Raw genomic sequence first — 22,128 nt, forward strand, 5'->3', positions numbered from 1 at the left:
GGCATACCATGAAAACTACAAATACTAAAAGTGTCCAGAGTTTTGCAGGGCACAGACAGTAAAAGCATCAATATATACAGCTATCCCTGAGGAGACTCTGCTCCAGTTATGTCAGGAGTACAGATCAATGTTTTCAAATTGGTTTAAGTTTTGTGGTGTTTTTTGTGTACTACACCACCACTGCATATGTTTTCATTAAAGAAACAGAAATTATTAGTATTGTGGGCTTGGGTTTTGGTGATTTTTCCCACACCTTTTTCTGCTAATAAAATTTCTGCATTTAAGCAAATGCTGCTGCCACAAACAGAATTTTCATTTGGTGAAAAGAGACAACAGAAAAAAGCAAGAAAATGGTATTGAGACACAGAGAGACCAGGGCAAAAAACGCCCCAAACAATGGTGTGAGAGATGAACAATAATGCTGAGTCAGAAGAATAATAGATGGCAGAGGGTATATTGAACAGTCATGGTAGAAAAGGAAGTATAACCTGCAAATAGGAAGGAATACTAATTCACCACAAACCAGTAGTCCTAACGGGATGGTCCTGGGTGTTTTCCTGATCTCTAGAAAAGGCATGGAAGGGTCATGAATATCAGCATGTAGCTCCATATTTTGTGTTCTGAAGTCTTAAGACTTCTGATCAGTGGAAGATATTCACAGGGAAAGGACTGCTGGTAGGTGGACTCCACTGGTGTTCAGGAGATGCTCCCACTCACTTCCTCTGGAGGGGAAAACGTTCAGGATTTTCTTCAGAACTTATAAAAAAGTGAAGAATGTAACAACAGAAGAATATCAGCATATAGAAAACCAGATATTTAGGAAACAGATGCTAACATGGAGGAAAACAGTTCTGGACAACTCTAAAGTCTAAAGAAGGACTTGTTCTGATAGAGAAATGGAATGAGTTAAGATAAACCAATTTAAGAATCTGATTGCCATGCAACAGGATGGCAAACCAGAAGGAAATACACTGATTAAAGTAGGACATGAAAAGAGCTATATGGGGTAAAGATAAAGAGTATGGAAAAACAGTTATGACTAAAGGACGCTCGCTGTTCAAAGGGTATAGAAACAAACATGAACTGATCTGAGAGGCTGAAGAAGAGTAGGTAATATAAAATGACAGGGAAAAATAGAGGCTGAAAGAAACCTTGGGAGATCACTAGTCCGACCTCCTGCCCAAAGCAGAGCTAACTTCAAAGTTAGACCAGGTGGTTCAGGCTTTTTAATGCTGAATGCTGGGAATTTTGAAGGATAGAGATTTCACTGTCTCTCAAGAGACTCTGCTAGAGTTGCATATATGTACTTTACAGACACTCAAGGTCAGATCTGTTTACAACTTGAAAGCTCTTTGATAGTTTTGACAGATCAATATTACAAGGAAATATCCCATTCTAAAGGACATAAAACTTTCCCATTGGAAACCCAGAACAAACATTTCCAGTAAATGTTAAAAGCTGCATCAATTTCTTTGCCAAACAGCAAACATATCAATCAAGAGTGACAGCATTTTAGATTTGGTTTAAATTATCATAAATAACAATATAAGATGTTGAATAAAATAGCCTTGGATAGTGTGATCAAAGGTTTGATAATAAAAAAAAACCAAAAGAAACCAGAAGGAAAATATAGCAGTGGATGCAGTGTAGTGAAAAGACTTGCCAGTTTGCAATTTGATGTTGCTGAACTTCATGTATAGGGCTCTCTGGAGAGCCCAGATGTTGACTGATTCAGGGAGCAGCAGGAGACCTTGCTCTCCAAGACATGCAAAAGAAGAAATCCAGGCTTACTGTTTTTTGCAATGCTATTGATGCTTGTAAATTGCTTTATTTATTCTACAGAATTCTCACTTGATGTTATTTTGTAAGCTAGCATTGTTGACAGGCTACGAAGCAATTCATTAATCTGCAAGGAGAATATTTTGTAAATTGTATTTGATGGATGCTGGCAGGTCCCGATGGTTTTTACAAAGTAACTCTGAAAATGACATTTTTATCTTGTTAATGGATGATGGCCCTTGTTGGCCATGTGAAATCATCTGTCAAAAGACGATCCCACTTGCCACAGTGAAGCTGGTTCCTTATGATCTGTGTGTCAGACGGACTGAGAGACTGGGGGAAAAACTGAAAGATGCTGACAAAGGAATGTGACAAAATCAGTAACAGCTGAGAAATTTTGGTATTTTAACCTGTAAAAACCATGTCACAAAAATTTAGAGCTTAAGTGTCACTTGAGAATGGGTTTAGTTTGGAGGAAAAAGCCTCTTTGATTGTTCTGTGGTGATCATGAAAGCAGAAATTTGTGCTTTCTTTGACAAGACAGATGGCTGCAGGGATATTTGATTCTAGACTAATTTCTTCTTCTGATCCAAATTGGACTACTGCTTTAGCTGTAAAGGGAAAAGAGTTTATTTTCTTTCCTGCTATAGAGCCTGAAAAACATCTCTGTATCTGTGAAAAGATATGACATATCATTTATTGTTAAGATTTTCTGATATGACTTAGTGCTATAGAACAATCTGTCTTAAATGTCTTTATTTTATTAAAAGTATTTGTCTGTTAGAGAATAACCAATTCTTTAGGGCAGAATAAAGAATTTTGCAGCAGAACCACAAGGACATTTTAAGTAGTCAAGCTGAGAGCTGGAAAAGGATTAAAAGAAAATTTCCCTCAACTTAAATGGTTTACATTCACTCAGGTCAACTCCTTTTCAACAGGGAGGATTAAAGACAAGCTCTTTGTGCAAAGGCAATGAACTACAGAAAGGATCCTCATTTCTGGCATTGCCAGGGGGTTTTGGGGTTTTTTTTTGGCACAATAAGAAAAATCACAATGTAAAGCTGTGTAAAATTTGGGATGTAACAGAGGAAACAAACACAGCACAACACATAAGCAGCAGAGGACATTTGATGATGCTCTGTTTAAGCTTAAAGCATTTTTTAGATCTTGCCTCCACAAACATTTAGGAAGCTGTCAAAGAAAGAGTAAATCCTGTTCATGGCATAGAATTATTTGAAACCTTAAGTTTTAAAGGCATGCAGTCTAAGAAAGTCATTAAGATACAGCCTAAAGGGCTTTCCTCTCTATGCTACATTGAGGACATGCCCATTTTCATTAAACTCTCATTAAAAAGACTTGATATTAATGAGTCACTTCTACCATTTAATTTCCTTCTCAGAATCATAAATTATCTACAATTCTGAGTTCTACACTTTGGTCGTTCAATTCCCAAATGTTCTGTACTTTACAATCCCTTCATATGGAATGGGGGCACTGTGACAAACCAAAACTCCTTAATGCTTTCCCAACATAACAGACCGCATCTTGCAATGTCTCCTTGGAAAAGGAGATGAGTGCAAGTGCTTCCAGGACTTGAACAGTAATGGGTTTACACTTTTATACTTATGTCTGACAACAAACACCTACAAGAGCCAGTAGATTTCAAACAGCTTCTTGACACTAAACAAACTACAGTGAGAAAAATCTTGGCAACAATTACTGCGTGAAAGAGACTCCATGTCCTGAGTTAATTACTGCTTCTTATATTGCCTCTGTTAAGTCTCCCACTGAAGTGTTCCACTCAGCACTTTACAGACTTGTCTCTCCCTACCCAAGCTCCATTTAAGAAATGGTTAAACATAAGCACTTTTTGCTTGCTTTTTTTCTCACTTGGATAAGTCCAGGAGGTGTGCTTACTGTTGGTTTTTGGCGTATGGGTCCTGTGGAAGGCAACCCCTGCTGAGCAATTTCTTCACTCTCAAACCAGAACCTACACTGCACTCAGGACATTGTGACTCTGGCCTCCTGTTGGATCCTCTGGACACTGTCATAATATGACATCATCAGCCCAAACTTTAGTAAATGAGGTTCCATCTCAGATATTCAGGGATCCTGTGGAGCAGGAAGCTGGGAAGCACACCTCTGAGGAGTGCTGTGGCAACTTGAATGTTGTTATGTTTATGCACATACCATCTCAAGGCCAAGAAAATAAAATACTTGTGTTTTGGGAGGCTTTTACAGTTTTCAGAGAGTAAGAACAAAGAAAAGGTGGTTAGCATGCTTTTTCTTACCAAAAGCACTTTTCCCCACACCATGCTGATTTTCTAGTTGTCTCCATAGTCTGCTGCTCCACTTATTAACATTCTGTTTTGGGATTTTGTGCAAGACTGGCACAGCACTACTTGCACATTGCTTGGATGACAATGCAGAACCAGCTGCTTGCTCCCCTTATGCTGTGATTGCCTCTGAGATGAGAGTGGAGGGTGCAGGCTGAAGCCCTCACTGAGCAGACAAGCGCTTTGTGCAGGCATTCCCTGGGACAATCTTGCTGAGCAGTAGTCATTTGGTCAGGAGAGAGTCCTGCCCTGTCTGCACTCTCTTAAGAGCATAATCTGACAAAGTGGGTTTGCAATGTCTTTGAGAGGGAACAAAATGATCATACAGATTTTTAGAAAGTGTTTTTCACCAATTGCAAATGCCAGTAGTAGGGCAATAATCTCTTTTTTTGTGTATGAAGCCTGAGTGTAACAATCTGTTCATACATAACTGTCTTTTCCTTTCCCAGGTGAGTGAAGAGCTTTTAATCATGTAACCTGGGGACAGCTATGTCATTACCTGGATTTTTGCCTGTGGTCTGTAGTGAAGAATGTTTATCACCCCAGTCCAGACTGACCACTCGGCAAATCATAAATCACAGATGTTACTATATCAGGGTTTAGCCTAAATGCAGAACGGATTTATGTTGCTGGTTCCCTCATTGCTGATAAAGAAAATTTAACTGACAGGCAGGCAGAGGGTTTGAAGATCCTGAATCTACATCTTTTTGAGCACAGTGGTCCAAAGAAGAAAAAGCCCAATAAAAACTCTCTGTCAAAGATTTCAGATCAGTGATGTTAGATATCTGTGTGTCCAAAGAGAATGGCTATAACTGACACAGTTGGTTTCATATGGAGAAAAAGAGCCCAAACAAAACCCCATAAAACCCCCCCAAAGATCCTCAAAAGAAAAGATTATTTAGAAATTTGGCTACTTAGAATTGTTCCTTTGGTTAAACCTGAGCTATCTCAACCTTTTTTTGCCATAATATTTCAGCCACAAATACATCTGACACACACTTGAAATGTCCTTTACATTTTCCTTTTCTCTGCAGCTCTGGTGTACTCAGAGTTCTCACAGCAGAACAAACACCACTGTTCCTCTCTTTTCATTTTCTGTAATAAATCCAGTGCACCCACAGGTTGGTGAAGCCATTGGACATGTCTTCAGGGAAGCCTCTCCACAGGCACTCCTGAGAACAGGGTGTTCATGTCTCTTTAAATGAATCATCCATGTAACAGCTAAATTGGGAAAGCAGCCAAAGAGTTCCCAAGAGAACTGCTGGTAGAACCACATCATAGCCCTGTAATATAAAAATATGAACTCCATGGCATTACAGCTGCTTTATTGTAACACTTTCCAAGATGGCTTTGGGTAATAAAATGTAACAGCAAGCACAGAATCATCAGGGTTTGAGGGCACAGATAAAATTACCCAAGTTCTTTTCCTCTCTTAATTGCCTGTCTGGAGGTGTTCTTGGCTCTGTGTCAGCCAAGAATGAGACACCAGGTCACTGTGGGCTGGCATTTTTGTTTGAGATAAATACCTGTCTGTACTTGTGTTGGTCAGGCTGTGACCCTTGGCAGTGTAAAACCATGAGGACACGAGGACCAGGCTTTTGGAAGCCCTAATCAGCCCCACCTCTGCTGGTCCTCAGACACAGGGGAGGTCACCAGCCACCACCTGAGGAAACAGGTGAGGCCAAAAAACCCAACAAACCCAACCACATACAAAGGAACAATTCTTTGTTTAAATCTGTAGTAACTCTATGGCATGAGTAAAGTCCCTTCCCGCATAGGGGATGGTTTTGTCAGGCTCAAACTCAATGTGAGCAAAGACAGAAGATCTCTCTAAGCATGAGACAGGATCTTAATAAAACAGAGCCCTGGAAAATAAACTTTGATTTTTGCCTTGAGGCAAGGTCTTGAATCAGGGGCAAAACTGAAAATCCCTAACTGAGATGGTTTGAATCACAGCCTGGGGACCAGCTCTCCTAGTTTTCATGTCTGACAACAACAGTCTCACACACAACTACTGACGTTCATTCTTTCAAGAAAAGGTTGAGAAGGTCCCTCTAACTGTGAAAATATATGACTGTGACAGTCAGTGATAAAAAAACTGCTTTGAGGTCTCACAGAAATAGTGATTTCTGCTGAGATTCAGCAGGAAAGTAACAACCAGTGCTCCAACTCTTGAATGTAAAAGTCAAAACTCCACCTGACATTCAGAAAAATAACAACTGTTTTATATATGTCTGCAACAGCCAGATGCTATGAATCTTGTGTAGCCTCAGGGAACATCAAGTTACTTGATAACATGTGATTTGATATTCCAAGGAGAAGAATAACCTGACAAAATTTTGCTAAAGAAACATTACCAGAAGCATCAAACTGTTCCCATTTCTTTCTCATGCTATGTCTCCATGGTACCCAAGGGGAAGGACTGAAAGTACAAGTTTGGCATCAGATAGAAAGATCCAGAGCCATTTTTTATAATATGCAGTCCATTGCAAGAATAATACTTAATTCTGCTGTCACTAAAGTAATCAGCATCAGTTTATCAACCGAATAATAAACCAAATTCTGTGCTGTGGGTTAGTTGCACTTGGAAACCTTTAATTCTATAGATATCCCCAATGAAAAGCACAAGATACGAGGAAAAAATCCACATCTAATTTATTAAAACAAATTACTCTCAAACAGTGTGAAAAGAGGAAGCAGGCTGGGTAACATTATTGACTTTGTGGGCCATAGATAAACCCACTGGTGGTTTCAGCACACTCTTAGAGGCAGAACTGCAAGGGATTTATCTCCTGAAGGGAATTATCTGCTCAGCACTGCAGCAGACAGAGATGCATTCCCCTAGAGCCATGGCCAACAAAAACAAACCCTCCTGAGAGGAGAGGAAGATTCTCCTTCCATACTATGAGCCATATGGTAACTGGGTTCAAACAAATAAACAAATAAAGAGAGTTTCTCTCCCACTCTGGCTCCCCACACACCAAAAAGATTCCTGAAACAGCAGGACTAGGGCTTCTAAAAACACAGAATCTGGTTTTATTTTTGTAGCTTATGAGGAAAGCTGCTCTAATTTCACTTGTAAAGCGCAGTCAGAACCGCAATGAAACATTGCTGGGTTTTCCTAAAATCCTTGCTTTATTCCAATGGTTAGTTAAAAGTAATAGGAGAAAGGCCATTGGTCTTAAATGTTCCTCATCATCAGCTCCCAGTTTAGCCTCTAGGATGGAGCATCTAAAGATGAAATTGTAGACAAGATCTAACAACAGATGTGAAGAACCATGAATTTCCTTCCTCCTTTCCAGGTTGTAAAGAAGATGTCTCCAAACTGAGACAGGATAATGTGCTCGCAATAAGGACCTGTGAGACGGCTGGCTTTACAAGTGATGGGTAATAACAAGATATAACTTCATAATTTTAATGTGAATGTTGAGCTTCCCCCCATCCTTCAGAGATAATGATTTTAGTCAGACAGCTGGACATTTAAATATCCATTCTGTTAATCTGTAGGCATTGCATACTAACTGCAGCTTTACTAAGAATGTTGATACTAAGAATGTTGAGCAGCTCCTATGAGTACATGACACAGACTGAAAGCTGACATATGGGCTAATTAACTTATTTAAGAAAGGAAGCAGAAACACACCCCTGAATAAATGATATTTGTGGTGACTATTTTAAACTTCACCCAGGAACAACATGCAAGCAGGATACTTCCAACAACTCTAATGTCTTTCTGAATCATGGACTGCCTCTGTCTGACCTACACTGGTTTTGACTAAATTTACCAGTGCCTTGTACAGAGTACATATTTCAAGAATCAGGAGATCCCCACTTTTTGGTACTATTTTGTAACACAAAACTGGGTTTTTTATTTTCTTCTCAGGAATAACATAAAAAAAGGACAATGCTTTCTGGTTTTCTGATTGTGACTTAGCTAAAAGTTAAGGATGTTTTTTATCTGAAAATTATTCACAGTTCCATGTAGATAAAATGGAAAAATATAATAATACAATAGCTACTTTTTAGCAGAAGAAAAATAAACTTAATGTGCACAGTCACACAAAACTATATTAGCCTCCAAGTTTTTGTGAAAAAAATCTCAGAAGTTCTGACACTTTTGGCAGGTACAGAAGTTATTGAAGTTCACTGACTGACAGTGTGATAATTACCTCATATTTCTGCATCTCTGATTTTAAAAATTTTCACTATGTAAATTCTAGTACATGAAATTGTTTCCTGAGAGTTTTATTAATCATCATGCACACTTTAAAGAAAATCTTGACACAAGACACCACCCAGGACTGAGATCTCCCTTGCAAGTTGATGGTAAAAGCTGAAGCTGTGTGTGAGGACAATGTTCAGCTCACCCTGTTCTTGTGTCCTCAATCACTTTCTGTAGTTTCTCAATCTGAGAAGTTGTTCTGGCAACTTCAGCCAATATTTAATCTAAAACTGGATAGTTTTCTTTCCTTTCTTTTGAGAATTAATTTGTCTTGTACAATGTTCCAGTTCTGGACTTGGCTCTGGGTTACATGGCAGCTCTGCCAAATGCTGAGGAGAGCGTGAGTCCACAGCCCCTCAGCACCACTGCACTTACAGGCACTCTGCACATTGTAAACTTTTAATTCCAAGCATCAGTTGGTTTCCCAGAGGGCTTTTTCTGGGTGTTTTTAGCAATTGCAAGAAGTACCTTGGTCGGACTAGCAAATGTAAAATTTTCAATTTCTGTGGAAAGCCCTAAACCTCCATCAGGTTTAGGGCATACTAAGTTCCCTTCTGCAGTGTGAGGGACATCAGGCCATGGATCCCCTGTGACAGGGAGATACCTGTAGTCACTTTTTTTATGCTCCCCCTCCTAGCAGATATTAACAAGGTCCATGTGCTGTCTTTATAGTTGCACTCTAATTTTCTCCCACTTTTCTGGAAATTGCAGGATGGCTTCATTCTTTCAAAGGGATACACTTAGGCAGCTAGATACACCCCCATAACTTTTCTTTCTCCTCTACTGAACACCACACATTAACATGTGCTTACAATCAGAAGTTTCTACAGAGAAAAGCCTGAAAGCTTGTTACTCAACACAATTCCTGTATCAGGTTTCTCCTTCTTTGATACTGAATACTGGCTACAGGAGAAGAAAACAAAATCTAAAAATGAAACACTTAAATGTATCCAGAAAACTCTTTCGCCATTGCTTTCCATGACCTTGGACTGCAGCATTTAGCTTCTCATATAGAACAAATCTTTGAATGAGCAATCTGGAAAAATAAATTAACTAAGCTCTTGATACCAGACGCCTAAAGAGTTTCCACATGTTTATGAGAAGGGAACTCAAAGTACTGAAAACATTGCTCACGTCATGTTTTTTGCAAGCTTTCCATTTTTATTTGGTAAAAATATCTCCCCAGACTTTCCCATAACTACAATGTTCATAGCTATATCACCTCCAGCTGTGATCTCATCAGATGTCTCAGGCAGAGCAAGGTCAGGCCTGGCTGGATCCTGCACATGGAGCTTCCAGGAAAGGCCATGCAGGATGAAGTACAGTAATTATACATAAATAAAATGTATAAATAAATAAAGCTGGATACCAAAACACTGGATAAAGGCAACGTGAGTTCAACCTTGGGTTTTGCTACCCACAGAAAAGAGGAAAGAGGTGGAGTGATGACAAGAGCAAGTGAATGAATAGCTGTTCAACAATTTTTTGCAAGCCTTAAATGCAAATCAACTGTGCCAAGATGGTCTGGGTTAGGAAAAAGACTGCTGTGCTTTATGTACACAGCAATAGGAGAAGTGGATGGGATTGCAAAGAATCACAGAATCACAGAAATTCTAGGTTGGAAGAGACCATCAAGTCCAACCCATGTTCTAACACCTCAACTAGATCATGGCACCAAGTGCCACATCCAGTCTTTTTTTAAACTCTTCGAGGGATGGTGACTCTACCACCTCCCTGGGTAGATGATTCCAGTATTTGACCACTCTTTCTGTAAAATACTTCCTCCTTAATTCTAGCCTGTATGTCCCTTGACGCAGCTTGAGACTGTGTCCTCTTGTTCTATCTGTTGTTGCCCGGAGAAAGAGACCGACCCCCAGCTCACCACAGCCACCCTTCAGGAAGCTGAAGGGAGTGATAAGGTCACCCCTGAGTCTCCTTTTCTCCAGGCTGAACAACCCCAGCTCCCTCAGTCATTCTTCATATGGCTTGTGCTCCAAGCCCCTCACCAGCCTCGTTGCTCTCCTCTGGACTCGCTCAAGCATCTCAACATCCCTCCTAAAGTGAGGGGCCCAGAACTGGACACAATACTCCAGGTGAGGCCTCACCAGTGCCGAGTACAGGGGAAGAATGACCTCCCTGCTCCTGCTGGCCACACCGTTCCTGATACTGGCCAGGATGCCATTGGCCCTCTTGGCCACCTGGGCACACTGCTGGCTCATATTCAATCGACTGTCAACCAGCACCCCCAGGTCCCTTTCCACCTCAGCACTGTCCAGCCACACCGTCCCCAGCTTATATCAGTGCAGGGGTTATTGTGGCCAAAGTGCAGGACTCGGCACTTGGACTTATTGAACTTCATCCCATTAGATTCTGCCCATCCATCCAACCGTTCCAAGTCCCTCTGCAAAGCCCTACGTCCCTCTAACAGATCAACACATGTTCCCAGCTTAGTGTCATCTGCAAATTTGCTAATAAAGGACTCTAAACCCTCATCCATGTCACTAAACCCTCATCCATGTTAGAGTAGAGTATCTGTAAAAAGGAGCATGGAATTTATGATGCACTTTGACACAAGCTTTCAGTGACTCTGTAGACCTCCACAGGGGAGTCAATGTTAGAGACACAGTGATTGCTACTCAGTGTTTCTGTAAGCCAGGAATAACATCACACTGTCATTCACCTACAATACCTCAATTGCTATGGAAACTGCAGAATTTCTGGAGGACTCATACAGGACATGACACGCCAACTCCAGGTGCTACATCTGAGGTAGAGTGAACTTACTTTACTTGGCTAGCCTCCTAATGCATTTGTTGAAATGTTAAATAATAAAAAACCGATGCTTTCCTTTGAAAGAAGAAAATCAGTCTCTAGCAATAAAATGGCTACAAAATGACCTTGAGTTTGGGTTGTTGCCAAAGAAGGTGGTTTCAGGTGAAAATGTCCTCTTCTCATTTTGCTTTAAGAGGGATTTGGTGAGTTCTGTTTATTTTGAAGAGCCCCTGGTGACCTGAAACCTCACTTGCACTCTCTTTGTTTACCAGTGAGACTGTTGAGGTCCTGTTCATTGAGTGTAAAATCAGGCTGGTTCCCATTTCTTAGCCATGATAAGCAGCTTTTCTGTAGCATGTTTGTACTCTCACAGTCCTACTTTATTAGCTTGGATGTTTCCTCACTAGCCTGGCAAGATGCTCTTTGCTTTGTCAGCTCAAACAATTTCCATAGATAATGTCTCATTTGCAGTTCTTCTCTGATGTCGTTATGCCCAAATCTACTCCTCCTCCTTTTTCCCTATGAACAGCCATTTAATGTTATATTTCCTGCTTCAGTTTCCAGTACTCAGAACAAATGCACTACTCAAGTTCACAGGAATTTATCTATACATCTCATGATGAGCCAGTAAGTAAATCACACATGTATATCATGCCTGCCCCTCTGTGTCCCACCAGATCATAGGGACAAGGGACCCATGAAGTTGAGAACCTCACTCATGCAAGTAGTTTAATATGCTCTTTTTTAGTGACTGAAGCTAAGATTTGAGATCCCCACCACTCTGAAATATTCAAGCAGACTGAAAATCCACATGTGCTGCACAACCTGCAGCTCCCACTGATTGCTGCTGATTTTGAGAGTGCTTTTGTATCACTTGAAAACACTCTTAACAAGCAAGTTCTTCTGTCTAAATGTAACTATTGAAGCCCTGGATAGAGTGTGCTGAAGGCTGTGACATGTTTCCAGGCACCACATCTCTCTAGGCTTTAAAGTGCTGTTGAAGAAGTCAGACTTTGGTAAGTCTGGTTTGTTCAGAGGAATCTGATTTTCTCACCTCCATTAGGGAGGACAATGACTAACAGCAAGAAACCTCAGGCAACTCAATTATTTACCTGCCTCTGCTGAATTCAGGAACTAAGCCTTAGGCATTCAACCTTGAAAACCATTAGCTAAAAATCTTCAAACACTGAGAACCTTGTGACACAGTACCCATGCCAAGCACAGCAGACAAGGACAGGCACAAAAGTTTTGTAGAAATAAGCACAAGGAAAAGAGACAAAGAGAAATTGAAGAGAAACATTTGCGTTGTTGTGGGAGGGCATGAACTACAGAAGTTTCCAGACTCTCTTCTTGAGGGGCTGGTTGCTACCCTGATTGAGAGGACTAAGGATGGTTGGTAACCTTGCTAGCAATATTAGTTTTATTTACTGCAACATGCAGGACAACTTGAAGAAATGGATGAAATAAAACACAGTGAGGTTAAATAAAAGACCAGAATTAGTGAGCCACCAGTCAGAGTAAGATGTGGCCTACAGCTGAGTTTAGCAATGCATGAGAACAGTGGCATCTAGATAACACTCTCTAAGTTTTAGCTTTAAGGCTACTAGAAATTGTGACAGGTGAGCACTGGGGAGGGGAAAAAAAAGTAAATCCCAGCCATATGCATTTTGTAGTAAACAGTCCCTGTCCAAACATGCAAATTTTTCATCAGCCTCAAATTAACTGCCAGGTATTGCTCAGTGCATCACAGAGAATGAATGCTAACTCCAAGAACATCTACTGGCAAGTGTGCCTTATTAAATTTTATATACATATATATATATATATGCAAGCACTTAAATAGACTAACCCCTGTCCTGTTTGCAGTATATCTTCCAAAAGCTGCAAGACATAAATCAACCCACTTATCTTTATAATAAATGCCTCTTGTACACTGTGCAATATGCCTAGAAATAGACTGATTGTTTTACCATAAGCATGAAAGGTGACATAACCAGGAGGATACTTGTTTTTCCCCTGGGACTCATGAAACTGAGATCACTGTGTTCTGAACATGAGGGGGTAAAAAAGTGTCCTCCTGGCTATGTCACCTTTCATACCCACAGTAAAATAATCAGTCTCTTTCTGGGTGAAAAACAGTCTTTTCATAGAGGAGAACATCATGTGTGACCTCAAATAGATCACAAGTAGCACACACTGGATATATCAAGGGAAGGCATAACGACAGGGAAGAGAAAACTAGTGTTTGAGAAGAAGTTGGACCTGACTATGGAGAGGTTTTGTACCACAGATTAAAAGCCTCCAGGTCAATGCAGTGGATGTGAGGGCAACTAGAGAGTGCATGGCACTTTGGCTGTGTTCCTGGGGCTCTGGACAGAAGGGAAGGTCAGTGTAAATCAGGATAAAATCAACACCATGGTGGCACTGTTGTGAAAGCAATTAAGTAATAATTCAGTAAATCTGTGTTTGAAGGCTAAAATGACCAGCCTAGAACAGCCTTTTTTCCTGTCCTAAACAGGTAAAATTTGGGGACCTTCAGCAACTGGGTGCTATCTGTATTTTCTCACAACTTCCCCAGGGGTTTTGAGGGCTTCCTGCTATTTTAGAGCCATTGCAGCCTCAAACCCCTCTATGACCACACAGATCACACCAAGCACAACAGAAAACAAGGGGCTGCTGCAGAAGGCAACTGGCAGATGACACAGCAAACATTCCAAGCTAACCATTCCAAACATTCCATCTAACCAGCTCCTGACCCCAGTGCTTGCTGCACCCACTGTGCCTAAGCAGCATCAGCGCTTCCCTACAAAAGCCAATCCAAGAGAGCCAAAATCAAGGACTTCAGCCAAACCCTCAGGAAGGTATCCATATGTAAAAACATAATGCTATGCAGAATCTACACAGAATTTTGCAGAATAGAATCTGAGCCCCTCAGATACACGTGCAGTGATGGGATTGGGAGCTGGGGGAACCAGCAGGGTTTGTAGCTGCCCTCAGAAGAAGCATCTGGCAACTCCTTTGAGCTGCCTTGGCAAAAGCCAGCAGCAGGTTCAAGAGAGGCATGGGACAAAATTACCAATGAAGAGTCAAACCAAAGTATGTTGCAGTTACCTCTTTTAGATGCAAGAAAGGATCTCAATTAATTCACTTCTAATAAAAAATCCAAAATATTGAGAGTCAGATGTAGACATTACCTTTGCTGGGTCTCCAGGATTCCCTTCCTTCTTGCAGTGACAAATCTTGAGACAGCATCACTTGCATCACTTCTTCTTTTAAAGCATATTTCCCTTTCCTGCCTTTGAGCTCCTTACTATAATTTCAGAAATGAGTTCTTGCCTCAAAACTTACAGCTAAATTACTGGAGAAAAAAAAAAAAAAAAAAAACAGAGGAAAAGCACTACTCTCTTCCACATTCCTATTCCCAACTACCATTCTAGCACAACTCTTGCCTTACCCTTTATATAAATCAGCTGCTCTTTAGCAGCATCAGCTGTAAAGATTCACAGGTGTCCTGTCTCATCTTCCCTCTGCATCTGTCAACACTCTCCATTAAAGATCTTTGGCTGCAAGTTTAGTGTATTTCTTATTATTGTTTCCAAATGCTGTTTAAGGAAACATTATTAGAAGGTTCTTCTAAAACCCTACACTACTCCTTCTTTAGGGAAAGAAATCTGTTAATAGCAAAATTTTCAGAAGAGGTCCCTGCTCTGTCTGTTCAGTGAAGGTCAAAGACTTTTGCAAATCTGATGGAAAGGGATGTAGCTGGAGTTCAGCTGTGAATTCCAGCCTGCAGGCAGTTGTCTCCTTTACAAGAATGTATCTAGTAATAAGAGTCTTTGATAAGTGTATAATTGCAATGCTGTTGTAATTAAAAAATCGATCATTTCCCATGGTTTAAGCATTGACCTGTGGCATTTTTTTTGGCTGAGATTTTAATACTGACAAAGACAACACTGTCATTTGCATAACAAAAAGTGACTGCATCTATTGAATACTGCTTTTTTAGTCCTAAAATGGATGAAAAGTCTAGGCCTATGGAAAAATGTGTTTAGGGAAATAAATAGCTCTTTCAAAAGTAGACATTTGATGTTGCTGTTGGCTGTGAAGCTCATGCAGAAGCACAAGCTATGTAAGAGCAGAACTTTATCCTCTGTTAAAGTGACATTTTCCAAATGGCACTGCTCACAAAAAGTAATTCATGACTTCCCTGAGGGTTTGGGGGTTGCTTTTTTTGCCATCTGTTGGTGAAGAGGTAGCCAAAAGGACCGTGCAGCCGTGGGTTCTGACTCTGAAATGAGTATCTCAAATACCATTGAGGAAATGTGATAAACTGAGTCACAGAGAGTGTAAATCAACAGCTGAGGAAGAACCTGAATCCACCTTCTGCTGACTCCACATCACATCTTTTAAACAGGTGGGAAGAAACAAGTTCCAAGTGCAAGAAATGCTAATTCACATCCCAAAGAAATGCTAATTCACACGCAGACTGTCAAGTGAGAAGCAGGCAGGGTTCTGGGTAGGGAAGCATTGAGCTGAATGATGGGGACTTGTCATTAATCCATAAATAGCACCTCTGCTAAGAGAAGGACTCTGGAAATGAGTCAGTGGAGGTTGACTCTCCTTCCTAGAGATGCTTCCTTTTGATGGAGTTCTTCTTTTTCCTCCTCTGCCAAAGGAATCTACACATTGCGATTATGGGTTAGATTGGGCAGCTGGGACTGATTTTATGGGTTTCATCTTTCTTTTTTTCCAATACTGCAGAAGATTTTGCTTAGAGGAAAAGGAGTAATTGCATTAGCATTGAAAAAAATCACTCTTAGAAAGTAGTGTTCTTTAGGTCCAACCAATTTCATAACATTTATTTAGCTTAAACCATAAGAGCAGAGTACCGAACTGCAGGTTTTAATCTCATATTTTTTATCTGTCTTTCTCTGGTTTTTGCATGTACAGATATATGGGTATTTTTTTTTGTATGTATTTACAGAATGTTCACTTTTAAGTGTGTGTTTATCCAGTGACACATTTGATTTTGATGCTCTGGCAAAACTGCCTGAAAATCTCCATCCTTGTCTGAAATATTGCAAAGAAGTAACATGAAAAAGGATTTCTATGTACTGTGGGTTAAAAAAATATGTAGTGAAAGAAAAATATGTCTCTTGAAGGTAATGTTTTCTGCTGAGGATTGCATAAAATTTTTCTTTTTTTGCCCTGCCTTCAGCATTCCATTTGGCTCAAAGTACAGAGAGAGTGAAAACCCTTCCAGTCTTGAAGGACGTCAGTTCTTTTATCTGGATTTTTCTAAGAAAACATATAGAACTTCTTCTCCAGGCTAGCTTTTAGCAGTCTGGGCCCTTTCTGAGCTTTAAAATTTACCTTTCTTGTCCTTAATAAATTATAAAGAATTGTTTCACTTTTCATAAAATTATCTCTTGAAAATAATTGTTTCCATTAAAATTTTTATGTACTGAGAGCTTTCAAAGCAGATTTCCACTGCAAAATTGGATGTATTTTGACTAACCTGAAAAAGGACACTGTCACTTGCTGTGATAAGGAATGGTCAAGGAGTCTATTCATACTATCTAATATCAGCTTGTAAATGAGGAACCTAAATGAAGATTTTAGCAGTAATGGGCTTCCATGGAGCTAATGGAGCAATATGGGATATTGCAGAGAACTATTTATGAGAACTGGATGTAGATGATAGATAAAGAGGTAACTTCATGAATGCTTTGGTGCGACAGAAGTGGAGATTTGTGAGCAATATTCTGTCTTAATTGCGCTTCCCTGGGGGTGAAAATAGACTGTGATCTCCTCCCAGAAGATGACATCCCTTGGGGGCGTACACAAGTATTATGTATTAAGGATACTCTTGAGATTTAATTCTGAATTTCTTCAGCGTTTTTAGTTGACCATCAGAGCTCAGTGGGGCAGGTGACACCAGACATGCCTAGGCAGAAATTCCATGCATGACAATGATGGGATGTGCTGCAGACTGAGATCTGCTTGGCATCAGGCAGCACAGAATGTGTTCCCCAGCCTCAGAGCCTAACACACTGTCTGAATTTCTCGGAATTCACCTGCTGTCACCCCTGTGGTACCACACATGCCATGGTTGTTGGGTCATGGCAACATGGAAATCTGTATGAACAAATTTGTCCAGAGAAAGACATGATGCCTAAAGTGATTTCATCCCTCAAAGAACTTAATTTGGCAGCTATTATGGGGATAAAACAATGCATAACTGTAGAGTAATCTCTCTAACATAGAGTTTAAAAAGTCTCTGCTGCTGCATAGTTGAGTAATGGGAAGGAGAAACTCTTTCACTATAAAATATAAATGAAGTTTTCCACCCTCAAACACATCTCTCTGGAGTGTCAAATGGATGAATTGTCTCACTGCTCAGCCTTGGTGCAGCACTGTGGCCCCTGGATCTGAGCCAGGCCACAATATACACTGAAACTCTCCTCAGAAAGGCCCAGCTGAGTTATTTCCCTTCTGGCATCACCAATCTCAGAATAGCCCTGCTGGCTGGTTTCCAGCTCACAGAGTGCCTGTAAACTCCTCTGAAAGTGATGATAGATGCTGGTGCTTATTCTGTAAGATGGAGACAAAATTAAAGTTGCCAGGGGTTTATTAGAGATACTATTTTATGTGATACACCATGACCTACCTTGCAAACCTTTTGCAATAAAGGCTTCCTAATATCCTAGAGCACCTCCTGGGATTTTTTCAGGAGGCACCAGGACTGTGTTTCAGTGGACAGCTCCTGATTGTCTCTAGAGATGCTGGGCAGAACCAACACACATTAGCAGCACTCATCATTTACCTAACTTGATCAGGTCCTGCAGCCCGTTTGTGACTTTTCCCCCACTCATTGCCATGGCCACAAAGATACACAGAATCCTGCAGAAGGCAATGTCTGTGCTCTGCCTCTCAGGACAGAACTCACAGGTGCTGTCAGTTGAACTCAAGGGGCTGGGCGGCTTCTGCCTGTTAACCCTGAGGTGCTATTTTATTTTATTTTTTAGGCAGACTCCCCCCAGCCAAAGGCTGATGTACCCCACCTCATTGGAAAGAGCATTGCACAGGGCCCAGGGGAATGTGATGGTTGCAGGGGGTGAGGAGCAGCAGCTGTGTGCTCACTTTGGTTGCACACCCAGGTTAGGTTTTAGAGCCCTGCTGGGATGGGCAGGGTGAGTGATTGCTTCAGCAATGGTGAGTGAATCACTGCTGGCCCACTCCCTTCACCCAGGGGAACTATGAACAGCTGAGATAGTGTTAATTTGTCCCTGTTAATGCAGGAGACAGAAGGTTTTGGTGTTTCCAATACCTTGTGCAAGGGCTGCAAGTAACTTCTTGCCACTATGACAGCAAAGACAACCCAAACACAGAGGGCCCAGGGAGCCTGCTGTCACTTGGAGAGTGCATCTTTATACTCCTGTGCCTTGTTTCACAATAAATTTTGCTTGTGTTCTGCAGAATTAATTTTACTTGAAAATAAATTCTTTCCTGTCCTAAAATACAGCCCAGGAGAATGGGCAGTGGTCTGGCAGACAGGAGTGTTGGGGGTTTTGTTTCCATCTGCCACTGCTTTGCACTGCAGCTTTGAGCAATCTGGCCTAGAGCTGCCACAGGTTCAGGAGAACCATACCCTGACTTGTGTACATGTATACAGACATACAGATATCAGCACATGCTTCATTACCCCATCCCTAAGTCAAATGTTATCTCTTAGGTGCTGTCCTGATGTGAGGCATGGACAAAATGTGGTGTGGGAGTGAGCAGCATGAGTCAGTCAAAGCAGAGCACGAGCAGAGCTCAGGAAAGGAACAAAAACTTTGGATAACAACATATGTAAATATAGATTGGCATACGTACCTTAAAAATAGATGCTCTTATTCTTAAATCAGACAACAAATTGTGTGGGCAAGAATTACTCCATCAATATTTTTTCCCTGTAGGAGATAAATGAGGCACAGACAGTAAGTGAATTTCTTGGGATCACATATGTTCAAAGTACAGCTCTGGAGCTCACCATGGGCTGTATTGGCACTGTGTGACTGAATTTAACATCTTGTTTCATGATTAAAATGCCTCTTCTAATGTCCAACATCTCCTATAAAGACAAATGTCATCCCAAAATGTCAATATTCTAAGAAATAAAAATCTCTGAATAGGTTGCTATAAAGAACATTTTTTATGAGACTTACTTTCCTAATTAGAAGTAACCAGGGCAGTCTTAAAGAGTTTTAGGGAACATTGAATAAAGCACAGCCTTAAGCCAACAGTGAATGTCTCTTATTATTAGTCACAGCTTGTGTCAACGTCTCTCCATTGTGTTTTGGCATCCATGGATTTGCTCCTGACTGTGGACATGTCCTTGTGAGTGAAAAAGATGAAGAGAATATTTTTCTTTTAGCTGAAGAAAGTTGCCTGGCACAAAGCTATCATAACAACAAAGCAGAGGGACTGCCTTCCATAGAAGGGGAAGAGTTTAATGAGAAATCTGTGATGTTTTTAGAACTACTTATGAGCCCAGCACAGATTTATTGATAGTAGCTGAAATGCAAATCATAAATGTTGTCACAAACACTCCTAAAACCAGAAAAACAAGCGTTTAAAAAGCCAAACAAAATGATACTAAACAAAAAAGCCACACAATCCTTTTTGGTCCACATCTAGTTCTCTGAAGAAACTTTACCAGAACTATTTCCTTACAAATCTGCTCCCCTGTATTGTTAGTGTGTCTTCCAAGAGCACTAGAGGAGCACAGGGACTCTCGCCTCTGTGGGGCTGTCATTATTCTGTGTGTGGGTGACACTGCCACTTGATGATGCATGGCACTGATGAATGATGGCCTGGTGACAGGGCTGGGCTGGCTTCCTCCCTCTGCCACTGGGATTCTGCTGGGTGAGGAGAAGAAAAACACATGTGGATTATTTTTGGCATAGCTGTGCGATAATCAGCCTCAAGTGCAAGAAGAAGGATGGAGGTGCCATCATCCATGAGCTGGATGGGGCTCTGGTTTCATGCAAGGTGTCCCTGCCCACTGCAGGGGGCTGGAATGAGATGATCTTTAGGGTCCCTCCCAACCCAGGCATTTGATGGTTCTGTGATCCACGTGTGAGGCATTGAACAAGCTTTGAAGGCGTGAGGAGGACAATATAGGAGGGGTATACAGAAACCAGCTGATGGCTGACACCCCTGAGCAGATCCAGATCAGCTGTGTAGGATTCTGCAGCTCACTTGCTGCTTCAAAACAGAGATTGCTGCCAAGTCTCAAAAATGTTCTGTTTCTAGTCTTGTTAGTGAAAGGTAAAGGCCTAAGTTTGATTTTGGTACAAGACAGTAAAAATGTGGGCGTTGTTTTATTTTTTCTTTAATGGATCTCTGAATAGTAGCTTAGTGCTGCTTTTATAAATCCAAAGGAGATAAGCAGTATATTGAATAATAAACATACTAATAATTTCTTTATCTTTTGGATGGAAAAAATCAGGCCCTATTTTGCCCTCAATGCCGTTGCAGGCACTGAGCATGCAGCTCTCATTTTGGGTTTTGCCTTACAGTGCTGCATGTGAGCCCTCAGAGGTCACTCTGGAGCATTTTTTTGCCAGTAATGCCATTGTGGCTGTATGCATTCCTCTGTGCCAGCTCTACCATAAATATGGAGGGAGACACGAGTCCCATGTGAGGTACTTTTACCCCTTAAGTCCCTCAGGCTAATGTGGTAATTTTGGTTTCCAAACTCCCTTTGCATTCCTTTTCAGCACTTCTGTTCAAAGGTTACAGCATCTGTCTTTTCTGTGACTCCTGCTTGAATGGCCTTTATGAACATCTTCTCAATGCAAACAAAATTTATTAAAAAGAGAAAGAAAAAGAAATTGATAAAAAGAGTTGATAAAAATAAATAAAATTATTATTTCACATTTTACATAAATTTATTTACTTTTCTTATGAGTTAAACTTTTCAGCTATGTGATATAAAATAAAAAGAAGTATGACTATTTCACTTTTCATGAAAATCAATCTTCTGTCTATTCAAATTCTCTGTTATCATGAGTTTTTTGTCTAGAGAGAGCTGTGAGCATCCTACTTATTCTCAGCAGAGTTTTCTACAGGTAAACATAGGATAGAAGCTGAATCCATCATTTTGCTGACAGCTGGCTCCTTGAGGTTGTTATCTTAAGTGTGATTAACCACTCTTCTTCAAATGCTCATTATCTGTTTCAGAAATTGCCTTGCACAGTTTGTAACATCTCAGCGGAGCAAAAGTTACTCTGACATCATCTTGATTGAATTTTCCTTTACGGTAGTTTTCCATTTGAGTTGATATATCATGCATTAAAAAAAAATAATTATGGGCAGATCTCTGGACTCTGCTTAACATTTGCCCAGTCTGAGTCTTGCAGTAAGTTTGGAAATGCTGAGCTGACAATCTCCAGCTTTCTCCACCTGACACCTGGAATTAACCTGAGGTTTGAACTATCTCTGCCATCATGAAATAGCAATTAAAATGCAATTACTCTTTGGCATTTTCACAGAACATCACCTATTCTCAGAACTCCTAAAATGCAAGAAATGAAGGGAAATGACTGTGGTGTGTGAGTGGATGGTGATCTAAGCTGCATGGGTAGTGTGTAAATGAATGTGCTCTCTCCCACTGCCTTCTAAATCAGGTGTGAAGGCAGTGGGCTGCTAAAATGGAGGAGCTTCACTTAATGATGTTGCCTTGTCCTGCCCTGCTGCAAGGTAATAAGGCAATTAGGAAAGGCTGGCTGAATAATAAGCACACTGTTGTTGTGGGCTACAGGAAGGTGTTTCTTAGCATCTCTCAGAAAACGAAGACAGCTTTTCTCAGCTGTACAGAACCATGCCCTTGCCAAGCCCCGTGTCTTAGCTGTCTTTTAATTTTACTTTATTTTTCTTAAGAAAACCAGAGCTCCTTGTTGCTGGGTCTTAAATGACAGAAAATGTGTTTGGTCATGTCTGCTCCTTGCTCCATATCATCCTTCCCTGGAC

Source organism: Ammospiza caudacuta, chromosome 9 (assembly GCF_027887145.1).
Source record: "Ammospiza caudacuta isolate bAmmCau1 chromosome 9, bAmmCau1.pri, whole genome shotgun sequence".
NCBI classification, from domain to species: Eukaryota; Metazoa; Chordata; class Aves; order Passeriformes; family Passerellidae; genus Ammospiza; species Ammospiza caudacuta.